The sequence below is a fragment of the Bos javanicus genome, chromosome 15 (assembly GCF_032452875.1).
Source record: "Bos javanicus breed banteng chromosome 15, ARS-OSU_banteng_1.0, whole genome shotgun sequence".
Classification (NCBI taxonomy): domain Eukaryota; kingdom Metazoa; phylum Chordata; class Mammalia; order Artiodactyla; family Bovidae; genus Bos; species Bos javanicus.
In genome coordinates, this window is record NC_083882.1 from 1337282 (window position 1) to 1344383 (window position 7102).

The following is a 7102-nucleotide window of genomic DNA, read 5'->3' on the forward strand; positions in this document are numbered from 1 at the left end:
TCCTTTAGTATTTGTTGGAGAGCTGGTTTGGTGGTGCTGAATTCTCTCAGCTTTTGCTTGTCTGAGAAGCTTTTGATTTCTCCTTCATACTTGAATGAGATCCTTGCTGGGTACAATAATCTGGGCTGTAGGTTATTTTCTTTAATCACTTTAAGTATGTCTTGCCATTCCCTCCTGGCTTGAAGAGTTTCTATTGAAAGATCAGCTGTTATCCGTATGGGAATTCCCTTGTGTGTTATTTGTTGTTTTTCCCTTGCTGCTTTTAATATTTGTTCTTTGTGTTTGATCTTTGTTAATTTGATTAATATGTGTCTTGGGGTGTTTCGCCTTGGGTTTATCCTGTTTGGGACTCTCTGGGTTTCTTGGACTTCAGTGATTATTTCCTTCCCCATTTTAGGGAAGTTTTCAACTATTATCTCCTCAAGTATTTTCTCATGGTCTTTCTTTTTGTCTTCTTCTTCTGGGACCCCTATGATTCGAATGTTGTGGCATTTAATATTGTCCTGGAGGTCTCTGAGATTGTCCTCATTTCTTTTAATTCGTTTTTCTTTTATCCTCTCTGATTCATTTATTTCTACCATTCTATCTTCTAATTCACTAATCCTATCTTCTGCCTCTGTTATTCTACTATTTGTTGCCTCCAGAGTGTTTTTAATTTCATTTATTGCATTATTCATTTTATATTGACTCTCTTTTATTTTTTCTTGGTCCTTGTTAAACCTTTCTTGCATCGCCTCAATCTTTGTCTCCAAGCTATTTATCTGTGATTCCATTTTGATTTCAAGATTTTGGATCAATTTCACTATCATTATTTGAAATTCTTTATCAGGTAGATTCCCTATCTCTTCCTCTTTGGTTTGGTTTGGTGGGCATTTATCCTGTTCCTTTATCTGCTGGCTATTCCTCTGTCTCTTCATCTTGTTTAAATTGCTGAGTTTGGGGTGTCTTTTCTGTATTCTGGCAGTTTGTGGAGTTCTCTTTATTGTGGCATTTCCTCTCTCTGTGTGGGTTTGTACAGGTGGCTTGTCAAGGTTTCTTGGTTAGGGAAGCTTGTGTCGGTGTTCTGGTGAGTGGAGCTGTATTTCTTCTCTCTGGAGTGCAATGAAATGTCCAGTAATGAGTTATGGGATGTCTATGGTTTTGGGGTGACTTTGGGCTGCCTGTATCTTGGAGCTCAGTGCTGTGTTCCATGCTGCTGGAGAATTTGCTTGGTATGTCTTGCCCTGAAACTTGTTTCACCCAGAGAGGTTTACAGCATTATATGGAGAAGAGAAGAGTGAGGAGGGAGTTAGAGGTGACCCGAATGAGATGAGGTGGGAGTCAATAGAGGAGAGAGTGGGGTATTCAGTAATCTCTTCCTTATGTGCACTCCACAACTGGACTGCTCAGAGTTGTTCACAGAGTTATACAGAGAAGAGAAGAAGGAGGAAGGTGGCAGAGGTGGCCAGGAGGATAAATGGGGGGAATGAAAAGGAGGGAGACAGATCCAGCCAGTAATCATTTCCCTAAGTGTTCTCCACCGTCTGGAACACACAGAAATTCACAGAGTTGGGTAGAGTAGAGAGGGGTTAGGGAGGAGACACAGGCGACCTAGTGGAGAAAAAGGAGAGTCCAAAGAGAGAGAGAGCAGTTAAGCCAGTAATCTCGCTCCCTAGTGAAAAATGGGTACTGAAGATTGGGGTCTTAAAGATACAAAATTGGTAACAAATACATAAAAGCAAAAATTAAAAATCTAGAGTAGAGTTTGGAATTTCAAAAATACAATGTTAAGAAGGAAAAGAAAGAGAGAAAAAATGAACAAACAAAAACAAACAAGGTCACAAAAATTATACAGAAAATATAGGTACAGAATTGATAACTAATACCAAAAAGCAAAAGTTAAAAATCTAGAGTAGAGTTTGGAATTTCAAAAATACAAGTTAAAAAAAGAAGAAGAAAAAGAAAGAGAAAAAAAAACAAACAAGAACAAACAAGGTCGCATAAATTATAAAAAAAGTACAGGTACAAAATGGATAAGAAATACCAAAAAGCATAAATTAAAAATCTAGAGTAGAGTTTGGAATTTCAGATATACAATGTTATTTAAAAGAAGAAGAGAAAGAAACAGAGAAAAAGAAAAAAGAAAAAAGGGTCACAGAAATTATATAAAAACAAAAACAAAAACTATAGGTACAAAATTGATAACAAATACCAAAAAGCATAAATTGAAAATCTAGAGTAGAGTTTGGAATTTCAGATATACAATGTTATTTAAAAGAAGAAGAGAAAGAAACAGAGAAAAATAAAAAGAAAAAAATAAAAAAGGGTCACAGAAATTATATAAAAACAAAAACAAAAGCAAACTATAGGTACAAAATTGATAACAAATACTAAAAAGCTAAAATTAAAAATCTAGAGTAGAGTTTGGAATTTCAAAAATACAATGTTAAAGAAAAGAAAAAAAGGTCAAAAAATTATTAAAAAATATATAAATATATGAAGTTTGCTTTAAAAAAAATAGGGTCTTCTTTTTTTTTTTTTTTGCAAAGTAATCGGTTATAAAGTGGAAATTAAAGGAATAATAGAGGACTTAAAATTTTTTTAATTAAAAAAAATATAATTAAAAAAAAAGAAAGAAAGAATGATCGTACAAATAGTAAAAATATATCTAGGACTTTTTCCAGTTTTGTTGTGAGTATTGTGGGTTCAGTTCATTTTTGGCTAGGTCCTTGGTCCAACTTATATTTCTCAAGATCTATAGGCCCCTTCCTATGTAGATGGTAGTAACCACAGGGTTTCAATCTATTGCCTGTAGCTTCCAAGGCGGTTCCCTCTGTTATAGCTTCTCCTGTTTGCTGGTCTCTTCAGTGTCTGGTTTCCGCCCTGACACAAAGGGGACAGTGGGGGACACTTTTTTTTTTTTTTTTAGGCTCACTTGTTCAGTCGCGCTGAGGGGAGGTAGGGAGGGATGCTGCAAACAAATAACACTGGCGTGTGCTCGCAGTGCCTCAGCCACACTGGGTCTGCCCCCTGTTCATGTGCCTGTTCACGGCACATGTAGCCTCTCTGCCCACGCTGCTCAGGCTCTAGGTTGCTCCGCCGGGAACCATCAGCAGCCGGCCCTGGGCTGCCTGTACTTCCCAGATCCAAGCCGCTCAGGTTCAGGCACTCGGGTAGTCCTCACAGGCACATACTCTCGGTTGGGCCTGCGTTTTGTGCCCTTCCCAGATCCGAGCAGCTCAGGAGATGAGGTGTTTTGCGTGCGTGATTGCTGCGACTTATCGCCTCCCCACCGCTCGGTTATCTAGTTGTGCACCGGCACACCTTCTCAGGCAGATGTTGACCATCCAGACCCCCAAGAAGTTTTAGTTAGCAAAGAAGCCTGCTTACAGTTTTATAGACAATGTCTCTCTGGGGCTGCGATTGTCCCCTTCCGGCTCTGGCTGCCTATCACCGGAGGGGGATGGTCTGCCACCAGCTAGCTCTGTTCAGTCCTTTGTTCCGTGCGCGGGCCTGGTGGTGTCATAGGTTAGGGCTGGCTTTTTGTGTGGTAGATATCCCACAGTCTGGTTTGCTAGCCCAAATTATTTCGCTCAGATAGCGCTCGGGGTATTCAGGCCAGATTCCTGCAATGCAGCCCGCGCCACACCTCCCTGCCCAACCCCCGCTTGCTAATGGCGGATGCAGGCGTCTGCGCTGCTTCTCCGCTGGGGGAGTTACCATGGGGCTAGCAATGTGCGGGTTTTAATTATTTATTTTTCCTCCCTGTTAAGTTGCCCTCTGTGCTTCCAAGGCTCAGCACAGATTCGGCAGTGAGAAGGTTTCCTGGTGTTTGGAAACTTCTCTCTTTTTAAGACTCCCTTCCCGGGACGGAACTCCGTCCCTCCCTCTTTTGTCCCTTTTTTTGTCTTTTACATTTTTTCCTACCTCCTTTCGAAGACTTGGGTTGCTTTTCTGGGTGCCTGATGTGCTCTGCCGGCATTCAGAAGTTGTTTTGTGGAATTTACTCGGAGTTTAAATGTTCTTTTGATGAATTTGTAGGGGAGAAAGTGTTCTCCCCATCCTACTCCTCTGCCATCTTAGCTCCTCCTCTAATTATTTTTTTAAGTTTGTTACAATGTAGCTTTGCTGAAATAACAAGAAAAGGAATTTTTTTGTTGAGGGTGGTTTCCTGCAAAAAGCTGCTTACAAATAGGGGTTAGTGAAGGGACAATCAGCAGAAGCTAGGTGTAGGAGAGAAATGCAAAGAACTATTTCTCAGAAAGGCAATGTCAAGTTCTGAGTTGCCATCCATATATTAACTATTTCATAAGTAACTATTGTCTGAGCTAGACACTATGCTGGTCCTGGGAACTGAACGACTGAATACACAAATGAACAATGACCCAGTTCAGTTCAGTCGCTCAGTTGTGTCCAACTCTTTGAGACCCCATGGACTGCAGCATGCCAGGCTTCCCTACCCTTCACTAACTCCCAGAGCTTGCTTAAACTCATCCATTGAGTCGGTGATGCCATCCAACCATGTCATCCTGTCATCCCCTTCTCCTCCTGCCTTTAATCTTTCTCAGCATTGGGGTCTTTTCTAAAGAGTCAGTTCTTCACATCAGGTGGCCAAAGTATTGGAGTTTCAGCTTCAGCATCAGTCCCTTCAATGAATATGACTAGTGTGAAACTGAAAGTCACTCAGTTGTGTCCAATTTTTTGCAACCCCGTGGACTATACAGTCCATGGAATTCTCTAGGCCAGAATACTGGAGTAGGTATTCTTTCCCTTCTCCAGGGGATCTTCCCAACCCAGGGATCGAACTCAGGTCTTCTGCATTGCAGGCAGATTCTTTACCAGTTGAGCCAAAGTGGTTTGACTTTTTGAACTGGTTATTGAAGATAGTTTTTCCAGTAGTCATGTGTGGATGTGAAAGTTGGACTATAAACAAAACTGAGCACCAAAGAATTGATGCTTTCAAACTGTGGTGTTGGAGAAGACGCTTGAGAGTCCCTTGGACTGCAAGAAGATCCAACCAGTCCATCCTAAAGGAAATCAGTCCTGAATATTCCTTGGAAGGACTGATGTTGAAGCTCAAACTCCAATACTTTGGCCACCTGATGCAAAGAGCTGACTCATTTGAAAAGATCCTGATGCAAGGGAAAGATTGAAAGCAGGAGAAGGGGACGACAGAGAATGAGATGGTTGGATGGCATCACCAACTCAATGGACATGAGTTTGAGTATACTCCAGGAATTGGTGATGGACAGTGCCGGGAGCCAGCACGGGAGTTCCCACCCATGACAAGGTCATGCAGGAGAGCCCTGACGGGCAAGGCGAGTCAGGGCTCGAGGGCCCCCCCCGGATCTGCCTGAGCGTCTACCCCAAAACCAGAATCTGTTTTACTATTTTACGACTTTCATCAACTCCTCTGACATTAACGGGGTGCTATCCCCGACCACCTTTCTCTGAAGGGAATCAACTTAGAGCTCTAGTTAATTAGCCTCCTGGGCATAATAGGAGTGTTTCAATCCAAACCCCTCAGATGGCTCTCTAACTTGCCTGACAGGTTTACCTGGACTCCTACAGCTATGCATACGATTGTTTACAGCCTCCCAACCGCAAGAGGCATGGGAAGCTTAAGATATTCAAATAGTATAGAGCCTCTCGGAGAGTTAGAAATTGTTAGAATAGAACTAATAGAAGATTTCATCGTTGAGCCAATGCTTGCTGCCAAGTTTCCACATCCCCTGTATTGTATCCTTGCAAGTGTATTAATTAATACAGTTGGTATATAGAAAAAATAAGTAGTGGCCTTGGTTTTAACAACTTTAGACCCTTAAGGTAATAAATTCTTTCCTTTGTTGTAAGCCCACTGCACCTTTGCCCTATAGGAATGCAACTTTATCTAACACCTTCGGAGGATGGTGCCAAACCTTAAAATAATTACTCTTAGAGAAAATAAGTCTTATGGTTGACACACCTTTATCAGAGTCATAAAATGTTAACAGGCCTTCTGGCCAGAAGATGATCTGGCCAGAATCACCTAAACCATTTGTATACGATAAGTTTGCAGAAAAGAAAGCCTGGTCTCAATAAGGATCTAAGACTACTGACTGCATGATTTTACACCCCCTATTATCCTCTACGGAGAAGGCAATGGCAACCTACTCCAGTACTCTTGCCTGGAAAATCCCATGGATGGAAGAGCCTGGTAGGCTGCAGTCCATGGGGTCGCTAAGAGTTGGGCACGACTGAGCGACTTCACTTTCACTTTTCACTTTCATGCATTGGAGAAGGAAATGGCAACCCACTCCAGTGTTCTTGCCTGGAGAATCCCAGGGATGGGGGAGCCTGGTGCGCTGCCGTCTATGGGGTTGCACAGAGTCGGACACGACTGAAGTGACTTAGCAGCAGCAGTAGCAGCAGCATTATCCTCTATGCACAACTTAAGGTATATAAGCTCCCTTTGAAAATAAAGCTATGGGCCTTGCTCAAAGCTTGGTCTCCCCGTGTTGTTCTTTCTTGCTTCCTTTTCTCTCCTTTTCTTCTCTGTTCTTCCTTCAGGGTGACTGACTTGGAGCGTGGGGGCTCTCTGAGACCACTTACTTGCTTGGGCTTCTAAGACCCACTCAAGAAGGTGCCTAAGGTGGGGCACCTTCCGCTATTCGAGAGGGCGCCTGTGGCCTCCGTGGTCAGAGCAAACCTGGTGTGACAGGTTTTATTAGTTTCCCACATAAACCAGTTAGTTCACCTCTGTCTCTTTTTCCTTTTATCTATTCTTTTTGCCAACGCTGTCCTCCCGAGGGAATCCCTGGATCCAACCGGGGCTGGACCCCGGTAGGATAGGGAGGCCTGGCATGCTGCAGTCCTTTGCAACTCCAATGGAGTTGCAAAGAGTTGGACATGACTGAGTGACTGAACGGAACTGAACTGAATTGCAGATAGTAGGTTGGCCTCCTGGGCTGGTTGTTACAGGCTATGGGGCAGTGTTACAGGCAGTGCAACAACCAGCCCAGGAAGCCAACCTACTTCTGCAATAACCAGTTTTGTTTTGTTTTGTTTTTGTTGTTGTTGTTGTTTTAATTTTATGTATTTATTTATGGCTGCACTGGGTCTTTGTTGCTGTGTACGGGCTTTC